Raw genomic sequence first — 13,834 nt, forward strand, 5'->3', positions numbered from 1 at the left:
AAGCACTGTTACATTACATAACAGCATACATCCCTGACAGGAAATTGCACCTGTGATGAGCAACTCTGATGAGAGATTTCTATTAATGTGATAGAAATCACATTAATGTGAACACATTAATACTGCAAGAGAAAATGCAGTTAGCCTTAGAATTTATTATATGAGATGCTACTCTACTGGTAAAAAAAAAAAAAAAAAAAAAGACATTCAGTGGGAATTCCAAGTCACTAATGTCTTACTATTTAAGCAAGTGCTGCTTTTTGAACACTTGCTGAACGTGCAGATCCTGAATCAGAGTGTAACCATCTGACATATTTCCTTCAAATCAAGTCAATGTTTCTCTCTTTATCTAGAATAGAAAAATTATTGTAGATTGGGCAATTTCCTAAGAGTTTCAGGGATGAAGAGAATCCAGATATATCAACAAGGCAAAGACAAGTGTTTCTCCAAGTTGTATGGAAATCAAGCACCTGCGGCTTAATGCTGTCTGAAATACAAAGATGTTCTGATAGGATCTCTTATTTTACTTGGCTTGTGGGCTGTGATCAATCTAAAAAATGCCTGAATAGCAACTTTGTTCCTGTTCTAGCAATACTTGCATGCTTTTTGAAAGGTTGGCATTTTAAAGGTCATGGATGAATAGGTTAATGAATACCTTTATAAAAAAATTGTGTTTGTTTGAACACCTATGCAGCTTTGAAAAATCTCAATCATGACAGTACTCATGCTCCTCTCTCCTGCAGGCCAACTTTTTTCTGCTTTGTTTTTTATCTCTGTGGGTAAAATTACTTTTATCTTCTTCACCAAGCCGTGAATGCTGCAGTAAAATCTGCACTGGTGATTTTCTTGTTTATCTTTTTTTAAACTAGATCCTCACATGAAAAAAGCATACTGTACTTAGCAAAAAGATGAGGTTGAGCAAAGCCAAGTCAAGTATCCAGTATTGTAACATTTTCATCCAAATTAATTCTCACTCCTCATCTTGCATTTTACATCTGTTGAAATATGGTTTCTATTATGGTTTTGGAAGATTTCCATTTACTGTAAGTTTCAGACAGTATTGATGAGGTCACTGTTTACTTTGAATAGCTCTTTGATAGGAAAAAAGAGAGCACAATAGAACGTTCAGGAAGCATGGCATGTAATACATTATTAAATTAATCATGCGGGAGTTGTATAGAAATGTAACCTCTCTACAGCCTTTAGGGCATAGCCTTAGGGGACAGCTGTCCCACAGCTCCCCACGACAGCGGGTTCTCGTGTAATTGCAACAAGTGATGTTGCTTATTGATAGATAACAGCCATGGGAATTCTGCCTGCCAAAGCCACTGCGTACAGCTGTATAAACCAGATAAGCAGACTGGAGAACAATAGGGTAAGGTGTGCTATCCCACACACACCCTTTTGTAGGATATTTCTGCAGCTAATACTAATACTTAGGTAGCAGAAGACACGCTCCTTGTATTAACTGGAAGTTGCTGAATCATGCAAGACCCATGCTTCCCTGATAGGTCCCAGAGAACAGACTTGGATCATAGTCAAAAGCCTTATCTAGATGCAAGACATGATTAGACATTCAAGGTGAGGCTTCAGAGCCAGTTTGCGGTTATGTGCTGTTACTGAAGAGGTCATCACATTGTTTCCATGTGCCCAGCCTCATCTTTTAACTCTCCTTACTGGGAGCCCTCCAGCAGTTGTACTGCTGTGGTGGGTCAGATAAGCTCACTGATTTGTCTAAAAGCTGACTCTTTTTTGCAGTTTTAGTTTAGCATAGGGGATTGATTTATTTATTTTTTAATGTCAAAAATACTTGAGAACTTCAATTGCATGTAAGCAGAGCCCCAGTGTCATCATCTGGTAACTATATCCCATGTAGTCAATGGAAACATCCGAAGTGCTGTATAGTACAGTATTGCTGTACTATATTGCTCTGCTAAAGTACCGATACAAAAGGATATTCATGCAGCAAGCATATTTCATACAGCTTCTAATTAATTCACATACTATGAGGTGCGCAGTGAAGATCCCCTATCTTCCAGGGCTTATAACTTCTTTATTTGAAGAATCACCTTTTAACTTTTGAGATAACCTGACAGCTAGCTGATGAAATGGCCATACTTGACAATCACATAACAAACAAAACCTCCTTTCTTCATAAGAGTATAAATTTGGCTGAAGTGAGTTAGCAAGAATGCTACAAGACACTGGCTTGTGAATTATGTGTAAATGACTCTGTTATGGGAAAGAAAAAAAAAAGAAGGAGCAATTAAATCTAGTTTCTCTGTATAGTATATTCTTATTATATATTAAGGCAGTTCCAGGAACATGGTTTTGGTTTGGTAAAAGATATTTTAATGAAAATAATTGTTTAATTTGTCACTTTTGCTTGCCAGAATACTTCATGTTTAACATGGACTGCACTTGTTAAATACTCTAAATGAACTTTGTGTCCAACACTTCTTTCAAAATGCTGTGTAAAAATATCCTTTTATCCTTTGTCTTTTATGTGCCAAAGCATTTCCGTCAATATGTTAAGCATGCATGTATACTTACATCTCAGAAATTTTTTTAGTGGTAAGTTTCGTGCACTCTTCAGGATAGCCTGTGAAGTGCTGTATTTGGCAATCTTTCATAAAAAATAATTATTTTTCTTCAAAACAGTAGTGATTTCCATTTTTGTTTGTGGCAAATTACAAACTGCTCTGTACTTCTAAAGAATTAAGTTTACATCCCTACATGGTGAAAATCAGGTATACTGCTTCAAATAAGAAAATTAACTTTGGTATTTAAAATAAATCATCAGTAATGTAAACATAGAAACACACTGTTAAAGTGTAGCCAAGAAAAGTATATTTAGAGGCAAACATTGAAGAAGCAGCATAAACAAGGCAAGGATATGTCATGTGAAACAAGGCCATGAAGAAGCTCCATCTGTAAAACTGCACCTTTTCTGGGAGACCACAGATCCTTAGGGATGTGGAGATTCTTGAAGTAGTTTGAAAGGAAGGTTGATGGATCTGTTGGCACATACACGAGCACACCTGCACTGTAAAGAGTTTTAGTGGAACTAAGATTATTTTCATAATTCAAAATTTTCAAGATATATATTTAAAGGATAGAAAACTTCCAAGGAAAAAAAGTTTGATTTCCTCCAAATAATATTATTAAATCCTGAATATGTGCTTGTGTATGTATGCATATACAGTCAGAGGCATATACAGTTATGCATGCCTAGATGTAAAAGGAAATATGATATTAAGCATAAAGAAGTATCACCAAAAGTTTTTAGAATAGTGAACTAGATGAGAAAAATTATTAAAGGCAATTCATTTCAGGTGAGACAAATTCAGTTTTAAATCTTTTGGAAGCAAACAGTACCTGTAGCAAAGGTAAAGGAGCACATAGCTTTCTTCAAAAATCCATTTTGATTAATTTAAAAAAATGCATGAAATGCAGCTGATTCTTGCTACTAAGCTCCTCTGCTGTAGTCATAGGAAAGGAAGAAAACTGGCATGCTTAAACATAAATTTGGCTGCATTAGTAGGAAATCTACTGTAGTCATAAATGGAAAGTATTCAAACTAAAATGTCAGTAGTAGAAGATGACAGGAGTCAGTGTTAGAGGTCCAGATTTGAAATATTTACACAAATATAACGTAGACAGCGATGTGGAAAGCAAAGGCTTCCAAGTTTGCAGATAGCACTTAATTAGCTAGTACTGCAAATAATGAAGGAATGTACACTCAGAAATCAGAGACCGAATGGAGAAAAATCTTGAGCTGTCAGGTGAGAGAAGCTCTATTTACAATGGAGTTTTCAAAAGGCAACATACAGAACAGTTTTAATGTTAAACTTCTGTGAAACATTTAACCTTTAAAAATTTTGGTAATAAGTAAATACATAGTTGTTGCTGTTGGTTGTTTTGCTGTGGGATTTTTTTCTCAGAGGATTCAGTCTATTAGCTCTAATGAGTGAGATACAGAACTGCAGTCATTCTCCTGTCCCTTGCAGGAGCTTTGGCCTAGATGCGCCAAAACACTTCGGCATCTACGGGGATTTTGACAAAACAGAGCCCCAAACCCCTATGTGACTATTCCACAAAAAAGAATCTACCAATGAAGTTCCCCATGGTGTCTCATGGTCTGCTTCTCTGCATGCTCAGCACAGCCTCTACTTGGGCAGCAAGTCCGTAGGGAGCTGCCCTCTGCATCTCACACACCATGCTGAGGCTCATTCAGAGCCAAGGAGGCAGAAGGATGTTCCCATTCCCTCTTCAACAGCTCAATTCCCGATAGGTTCAAGAGCCAACCAAGGTAGCTGGAGAAATGGGTTCTTTACTTGTGCAAGGATGTTTCTAGAATCATAGAAATGCTGACTATTCCAACCTTCTCACAGCAGACCTAGCTCAGATCAGCTGTGGCTGTGTTTTGTCAAATCTTGAAAACCTCCAGGGGCAGAGATTGCCACCTTTTCTCTGGGTACCTGTTCCAGGGCTGTGCTACCTCTCAGGCTGCAGTTTGCACCGTCTTCCTCTTCTTATGCTGACTACCACTATCGAGAAGAGTTTGGCTGACATTTTCCTAACTCCCCTTCGCGTAGTTGTAGGCTGCATTTAGATCCCTTTCACTGAGGAGCTTAAGAAGCCCTTGCTTAGCCAAGCAGGTCTTTAGCTGAATTTCCCCATCTTCCTGTGCAACAGGATAGTTTGTTCCTGAGCTCTCAAAGAGTTTTCTTTAAAAATCAGTCAGTTCTCTTGGGCACCTTTTCCCCTCATGGCACCATTCTGCCTAGCAATTCCCTGCATAAGCCAAATTCTGCTCTCCTAGTCTGCTGCTTCCCTCCCCAGCCTTCATCCAGACCCCGGACTCAGTCATGTCATGGTTGCTGCTGCCCAAGCTGCCCTCTCTGACTGCATTTGTCACCAGTTCTTCCCTTTTTTGAGCAGCAGGAAAAGCTGAGCATTGCACCAGTCGGTGCCTCTAGAATTTGCACTGGGAAATTATGGATTATAACAGCAGTCAAAACAGTGACCCTAATATTAACATTCTTTAGGCTGCTTCTTGTTTAGAAAATCAATAAATTTGGGTTAATATTTAATGAAAAAATGTAAAATGCTGCTATAAGTAATATAGCATTGCAGATGACTGTCATGCTTTAGAGCTTATTCAGATAAAATGTAAATCTTAAGCTGTGCAATCTTTTTCCAAAGACTATTACAGGGAGTTCACTTTGAAGAGCTAGTATGAAAATAAAAGGGACCGTACACATGATTAAAAAGTTGGAATTTTGTTTATGATTTAAAATTGAACTGAGTCAAATCCTACATATGTCAAAACTTTCTTGTACATAGCCTATACCTACATCACTATCTTTTTCTTCCTCCATAAAAAGTAACCTTATTTTTGGGAGGTGTATGAGAAGAGGGTTTGGGGGGGAACTGTACTGCTAACAAAGGATACCATTTCCTTGCTGTCATTACACAGACAACTTCTCCTAGAGAAACCAGACTGCTGTTAAAAATTCAAAGAAATACTGAGAGTCAATGCCATGTAGTAGTTATAGCCTAGAAGCTGAGAAACATAATTAAACACCACCTTCACTAAGGGTATGGAACTACCCATTTGCAGACCAGTTAACATCCCTGACACTTTAAAAGACTGAGAATACCATAGCAGTACCTCTGCTACGCAGTATCCTATTGCTTTGATGTCTTGTGCATCTCACAGGCATTCCAGGGAGTTCCCCAGCCTAGGAGCGCATTTTGCATTGACATAGATTTTATTATCAGCAATCAGACAGATGAAAAATTTGTAACAGGCAACATCCAAAGATAAGCGCATCCTGGTCCTTGCTGTGTTATTCCAACTTTATTTCACTAAGTCCCACTGATTTTGTAAACGTGGTAATGCAGCGGTAGACCAAACCGTAGAGTGGACTAAGCAAAGAAAACACCCAGTAAGTGGCAAGTTAATGAACAGAGTTCTGAGATCAGCTGCTAGCTCTGGCTGCATCTGTGCCGTCATCGTAGCCTGAGGTTTGAACTTACACTTGAGCCCAAATTTCTTAATCATCAGATCTGACTGCAAGTTGGCTTTCATTTGCTCTCTAACTGAGAAAGCCAACTGGCTTTCCAGGTAGGGAAATTTCGGCACTACTTTGCATCTGTCCTGGCAGCACAGATAATATGACTCCAGACAATTTTGTTAGTGAATTTATGTCCAAATCTGAGCAGGTCTACATAAGGTGATACAGGTAGATGTATTATTACCAGCCTTTAAAAATACTGTAATTTCAAAGACTTTAGTAATGAGTGAATGTGTGACCAAAAATATCATCCACACCTTTTACTTATTACTGTCTATTTGCAAAAAAAATTGTCTTGTCAAGGCTTGAAAACATTCTGTCATGCACTTACACATGGGCCCTAATGTTCTTCTAAATTACTTCCCAACACAGCATGTTTCTGCTTTGAAATGCACTAGAAATATCATCCTCCAATTGATAATGGCTGCCCTGGTAGTAACAGTAAAAACCCGACAAATTTCTGTCCAGAAATTAGTCTCCAAACAAATTATCACAGGTTCACACACAATGCAAAATCTCACCTTTTTAAGCTCACTCCGAGCTCTCACATTCAGACCATGTCTAAGTTTCTTTCCCCGTGCTACTACTAAGATAATCTTTCTTTTACATCTGCACACCTGCAACTTTCACCCAGACTCTTTCAAGCTCGTGAGTTTGTTGTCTTTCTCTTGGAACTTGAAAATACAGTAGTTTCCCTACTGCAAAGGTTATCCTCTCACCCATCTATGTTACCTGTATCACCCATCTCTTGGCTCCCTTTGCAATTCCTCCCTTCTGCATCACTTTAAACTGCAAAACTCCTCATTCACTGTATTTTTTGGGTCCTGGTTGCTATCTCTGTTCATGATTGAATGCTGCTATGTTTCCAAAGAAGCATATGCATGATTTTTCTCAAGGTAACCCCTTGTACTTGCAAGGGTCTCACATTATTTTCCTCCAGGCTGCTTCTAGGGCTCTTCTGGTCGGAGGAAAGTTTGGCAATGCTTGGCTACTTATGTGCTTGGCCCCTTGTTTGTGCTGTTGATCTATAGTTTACATTCCATTCCCCTTGCTTTAGGTTTGTTGCTTTATGACTCACAATTAGATTCAAAAATCTCTCAGGTGTATGTTTTCTCCTTTTGTTTCATGCCTATGTAGTATCCAGTATGATATTTTCATGACTAGGTCTTCATATATAAAGAGCAACGTATAGCACGTAGTTCATTTGTGTAAACAGAGCATTTGTGACTGTTTTGTTCTGGACTAATGGATCAGTACAGAAATTGGATAGTGATATTTGGATGGCCCTGGGATGCAGGAAACAGTAAGGCACACAACTCTGAGGATGCAGCCTGTCCTTCAGAATCAGGCTGGCTGCTCACACAAACATAAAGGGAGGTAGGTGTGAAAATGCATTTTCTTTTCATGATGAAAATGGTCATTCAGGCTGTCAGTCTGCAGTGGTACCAGGAGTGTTAACTTTAGGCGAGCATGTCACACAGTAGACCCAAACACATCCCACCTGATGAACCTGTTTCCCTTGGAGAGCTGTGCACTTCATCTCCACCCAGCACCACATGTTCCATCATTTTCTAAGCAAGCTAAGATGATGAATAGGTGTCCAGATGTCAAGCAGTCAGGTGAACCATGTCCAACAAAGGAATATACAAAATGGACTTTCATCCAATACTCTTGGCAGCAGCTTGTTTGAGATTTGCAAGAGTTGTTAATTCCCACCCTAGCAAGTGTCACTATTTCTGCAAGCCCAAACAGATGATTTTGCTGGTTGGGCACCTAAGGGGTCAATCCCCTGCTTCCAAGAGAGTTTAATCAGTCCTACAAAATGGAACTGCTTCACATGGCCACACTGAGGGAGGCCTCCTGGGCAGACCCAGGTGGAAGAGCAGAGCTAGGAATGCCTTCCAGCCCTTAGCAGTACTTCAGGTGTGTGCCCTGGGTGAGACCTGTACATACTGGCTCAAAAGGAGCTGTGGTGCACTCTGGTCCGCTCCCCAGGCTGGACCGTGGGGAGGCAGGACCCATTGCAAGCAGGGTCTGCCCAGGCTGCACAGTCCCAGTGTAGTCTTTTGGATCAGGAACTTGAAATTTGGTGGGGTTTGTCCTGTTAGGGAGTACTTCAGTGGCTTGGATAGCATTGGTTTATAAATGGGTGAAACATCTTCTTTTTTCTTTTTTCTTTTTTTTTTTTTTAAATTCCCTCATTCCTTTTTACCTGGGTATGGAACCATGCATATTTCTGAACAGTTGAAAATGCTGCAGGACAAGAAAATGATTCCCAACTAGCTCTGATTAAAAACACTTATTGGGGTGGGGAATCTTACTCTAGAAATTAAGCCTATTTCTATATCTTGATCAATCATAAGGAAAAATAGGAAACACTTCCAGTCTTCTGCTTTACATTAATAACTGGCAGCAGATATCTGCTTTTCCTTACTTCATAATTCTTGAATTAATACTTCTAATCTAAAAATGTGCCCTTGGCTTTTACTCACAGATCGAGAAAATAAACAAATAAAAAACAATGCTGGCTTACTGTGTTGTTTTTTAATGACAGTTAAAAACAATCCAAAACTCACAAAATGTTGATGTCTGAGTAATAAATCCAATAAAAGAGAAAGTGGGTCAAACTGAAGCCATCTAAGGCTCATCTTGAAGTTAATCAGGGTGAATAATATTTTCCTTAGTAATAGTAACTATTTTCCTGTTGATGGAACAATATTATTTTAGTTTGCATGTTTGATTATTGGTTGAAATGATTTAGGCTGATACAAGTTCCAAAAATGACAGTTTTGCACATGAGTTCAGACTGGTAAACAGAAAAAGAAAACAAGAAAGAGGATGAGGGATTAATAATATAGTCCTAAGGCTACATGATCAGTAGAAATTTCCTTGATAATAAACAGTTGTTTTGAGGGTCCTTGTCCTAAAGCATCGATAAGCTGGAGCTGTTTTTAAAAAGCTCTCTGGCAGTCACAAGGGGAACAAAATGCTTATTAGTCTCAGACTGTCAGTAATGTGATGTTTGCAATGAGACAGAAGAGCGCATTATTAGACAAGAGTTTGTTGAACAAAGTGCTTACACCTTTTTACTTGAGGTACTCTCAGTTTATGATACAGACTATATCCTATTAAATAAAAATCACTGCTTGTCTTTCACAAATAAACATATGTTTGCAGCTCTGATTAGGCTGATGATTTCTTATAATTAAACGTTTGCTTTTTTTTCTAGCAATGGTTAACTAAGACCTGTCCTGGCTATGGAGGCTATTCATGAAAACCACTGCTATGGTATGGACCAATACAAAATTGAAATAAAGTGTCAAATATGCCCTGAACAACTCCAAAAGAACCAAGAATCTGAACATTTGTCATTCTCGCCCTGTAATTTAACTGAACTTTTCAGGTCTTTGTACTAGGTAGATAGTTTGAGAATAAAATTGCTCAAGATACAATTGCAAAACAGTATCCTGTAATATAGCACCGAGGGTTAACAGACTAACAAAATATTTAGCTCCACGGTTTTATTTTATTGTTGCCTCCTGTGCAATGGAACTACTAATTATGAACATCAATTAATACAGGAAGTCTATTTCTTTCATAGCAGTGTCTGGGAAAGGATGAAACACTGCTAAAAATCTGTAAAATGAAAGTTTATGGTGACAGTTTTAGGGTACAAGTAAAAATTTTAAACTAAATCCGGAAGTCCCAATATGGAGCAGGAAGTCAACAATGTATTATCAATTTCAGTAGAAATTAACTTAGTGCTGTGGAACAAGTGACATTTCATGGCCAACAGGGAGGTCATTACATTTTTCCACCCTGAAAGATTTCATCTGTACAGAATTTCCACCTTTTCTCAACCTTTCATTAATCCTTCCAATCCCATGCATTCTTCATCTCCTATCTACAGACAGTACTTTGACCAAGACCAATGGCTTTTATGGACCAGGTTTTGGGCCCAAGCTATAGACTCTAGGATCTTTTTAGCAGACTACATTTATATGTAAGATTGCATTCTTTTGTAAAAGCGAAACAGATTATCAAGTTTGCGGCACGGTTCTCTAAGTCTCTGTGCATCCAAAGGAAAAAAAAGTCTTGTCGATTCACAGTTAGTTTCATTTCACATAGTTTTAGAAGTCTAAAAATAAGGGCTATGGTCTCAGCTACTTATTTGAACTCAGTGGGGACCACCAGAAACCCTCAGAGGTTCTTTGAAGGACTTGCTCTTTGAAGCTGTGTATGTCTCTTGCCTGACTGTAGAGAGTGCTAAAAGGATTATCCTACCCTCAATGGATACATCTTGGATAGCTAAAGTTAGGTGAGATTAATCCTATCATAGCAGTCCAACATCCACTGTTCAAAGTACTCACTGGTAACACAGCCCCAGTTTCCCACTTTATAAACTGCTGAGTCTTTGCAGCAGAATAGGATACATTCAGATCCATTATTGTCCAAAAAATCAGCCATGGTTAAAAACATGGGCCACACAGTTTTATTTGTATCCAACCAATATGAAAGTAGCTGGGGTAATTCCAAGCATAAACTTTCATGTTTATTTCTGCTTTCAAGCATACTGTATCTGCATTTTTTTAAAAAAAGTATGGTTAGCATAAAGGTAGCCTGGTTTTAAGCTGTCCCTTTGTTTTTGCTAAATGGACCAGCTGGTCAGTCATATCAGAAATTTGTTTATTAAGCACTGTTAACAGTTTTTGAAAGCTCATATGCTAGGATATTTATATTACATTACTTGATGCTTTACATACTGCTGCAAACATTCTCATTAAACACAAATCAGAGGCAAATACTAGTGAAGGATTTTTAAGTTGCACAAAGGCATCTCTATATACAGAGCATACGACTGATGCGATCAGCTTCTCAGAGACAGGACCTGTGTCTGTTAAACAACTTTTCCTCAGATGTTATTTTATGATACCTTAGAACTGAGTTCTCCCCTTCTTTATATTGTTTATATTTGTGCAACTGTGTGGAAGACAGTATGGTTGAACTACTGCTGCTTAACCCAGCAGCTCTTTCTGTCTGTTTTGCCCTCTTTGCCTTCCTGACAATCTGATCAGGTCAAACATTTAACCTCGCAGTTCAGAGATCAGCTAAGTCTTGCCCTCATTTGACCCATGTGAACAATAATAAGACCCCATTTCCAATAGTCTTTGCCCTAACCAACCCAGCTACAATGGCAATTAACTTGGCAAGGTTTAAAGCCACTTTGAAAATTGTTCAGCGTCTGAGGAATGTTAATAGCAGAACAGCTGTTTTCAAGAATCTCACACTTTGTGTTTCTTGTATTAAGAATTTTACTAATTCCTCCCTCATTGTTTGTTCTCATATGACATAAGATATAAACAGTTCTATCAACCTCAAAAATGTGTTTTTCTTGCAAAGGGAGTAATTTCTTATAAGAAAAACAGTATTTAGTTAAAATGTCTAAAAAAGTTTTGTTTTGTTTTCTGCATAAGGGTCTAATTTGGTTTCTTGAGTTTCTAACACATGCTTTGAGCAGGGGTTTGGACCAGATGACCTCCAAGGTCCATTCTAACCTAAACTATTTCATAAGTGTATTCAGTTGTTGAAGTAAAAGTTAGTTTAGACTCTTTTCTGCTCAGTACAGCACAGGCTATGAAGGAACCAATGTCAGCAGCTGAATTGCACTAGCCCTGACTTAGTTTTTCAGTCCAGTTCTAACTTGCTGCACACAGGAGTGGTTTATAAATCATGTGTCTCAGCAGTTCTAACTCCATGCTCCCAACATGAGTCCTTCTCATACTAGTGAAGTGCTTCTTTCACCAGAGCAAGACACTACTCTAGCCTAGATAAATGCCCTTCACTCTAAGGAAGAAAGAATTGAAACATTTCATTAGCTTTTGTCTTTGGAAACAAGATTAATCTGGAGTTTCAAGCCCAGGGTGGCACTTTGTGTCATAAGTGAGAAGGTAAAGTCAAATGGGTTATGATGTAAGCAAGATATAAATCAGAAGGAAAGCCTACCAGTTTTTCAGTGAGTTCTAAAGTTTGATTTTCCAATTCTAGAAAGTCATGAGAGCCTAACACTGGAAACCACAGCATTCATTTACATTGACCACTAAAATACAGCATTTAAAATATAAAAAAAGTTCCAGTAATAACCATTCACACATTAGTAAATGTCAAAATCATATTTGTAATGCAGTGCTGCTGAGTATGTGCATTGTTGACAATATTTATCTACCGGACTGCACAGTACTATTTCCACCAGACTCCTGCCTTCAAGTTCCTCTTCATGGTCCTTTGGCGTTCAATCTCCAGTCCAAAAAATTAGACTTCCCCAGGACTCAGCACCAGTCCAGTCACTCCACAGCCCTATTTTCCTATATCCCAGTTCCTGTGATCTCCATTTCCCTCCTTACAGACAGATGCTTCGAGTCTCAGTCTTGTCCACCAAACTCCTTGTCCTAACACACTCCTCCTGCAATCACCTCTGGTCCTCTTTGTAGTGGAAACAGAAAGCTTTGTCCTTTACACTGCCCGAGCAAGGAGACTGGGCAGGGAGAGTGCTGTGGTCTCACTGCATGCATTTTTGGTACCAGTCCCTGACTTGATGTACTGCAAAAAAAGCCCAGCTCTACAAGCTGATACCTTGACCAGTACACATAGGAGTCTTTCAGAGCTGTGACTTCAGAAGCCTAGCAATCCTCTACTCAACATTTGCAGATTGGGATATTTTCTTTTTTCTTTAATTTTTGTTTTCTCTTGAAAGATTCTTAATTTATTCAAGATGCAGTTCCATGTCAACAACAAAGAGCACAGGCTGGACACCTCAGTCACCCCTGCCAAATTTTATGTTTCTGTTTCAAATCATTAAAATTTCACACAAAAGAGGTAACCAGAATATTTTGATATGGACAGAATGATGTGTTTTCCCTTAATTTTGTTCTTGGAAATAGTCATTTTGACTGAACTTTTCCAGAAAGATTCAGCCTCAGGCAGATACCCAGTATGCAAAATTTCAGGCCAAATACTTAAAGTTTGGCAAAGTTATAAGCAACAGAAAAATGATTTTGTAATGGAACTTCTGGGTAATTTTAATAGATGGTGCCACCAGTCCAATCTACAACACATACAAAAGGTACTTAAAATTTTATGGCTTTTCTGGAAATCACTATTTTTTTCATCCCCTAGAAATAGCTTGGTACAAATTTTCTGGATTTGCTGTGTTTGTGAATACTCCAAGTGACTGCTGAACACAACTGAACACATCATTGGAAGTGTGAGTTTCATCAAGAAGAAGGATAAGGATGTCTTACAGGAATGAGCAGGTGAGGGGCTGTACATGAGCAAATACACATATTTGTAAGACTGTCCACATCCTTTGCACTGTGACAAACATTTCCATAAAAGAAATTACTTCTGATGCAATTCCAGAAGCAGTAAAGGTTTTAAAATTACTGCCAGAGACAGCTGGACTAGCGATAGCACTGAACATTACTTGTATTCATACAAAGATACAAGTGTGACATTTCCTACTACTTCAAGATATATTTGTATAAATAGCATTTTCATATTATCAACATTAGTTCTGAAATGACAATTTTTATGCATACATACTTGCATATACACATACACCCACTAAACAGAGCCTTTATACTCATATATCATTTTGCATGGCAAATTCAAGAATACATTTTTATAAGATCATTCTTTCAGCTCTTCAAAAAGCAGAGTTTATTCAGGCTTAATGTAACCCTTTTTCCTTATGA

The sequence above is a fragment of the Accipiter gentilis genome, chromosome 22 (assembly GCF_929443795.1).
Source record: "Accipiter gentilis chromosome 22, bAccGen1.1, whole genome shotgun sequence".
In the NCBI taxonomy this organism is placed as follows: Eukaryota; Metazoa; Chordata; class Aves; order Accipitriformes; family Accipitridae; genus Astur; species Astur gentilis.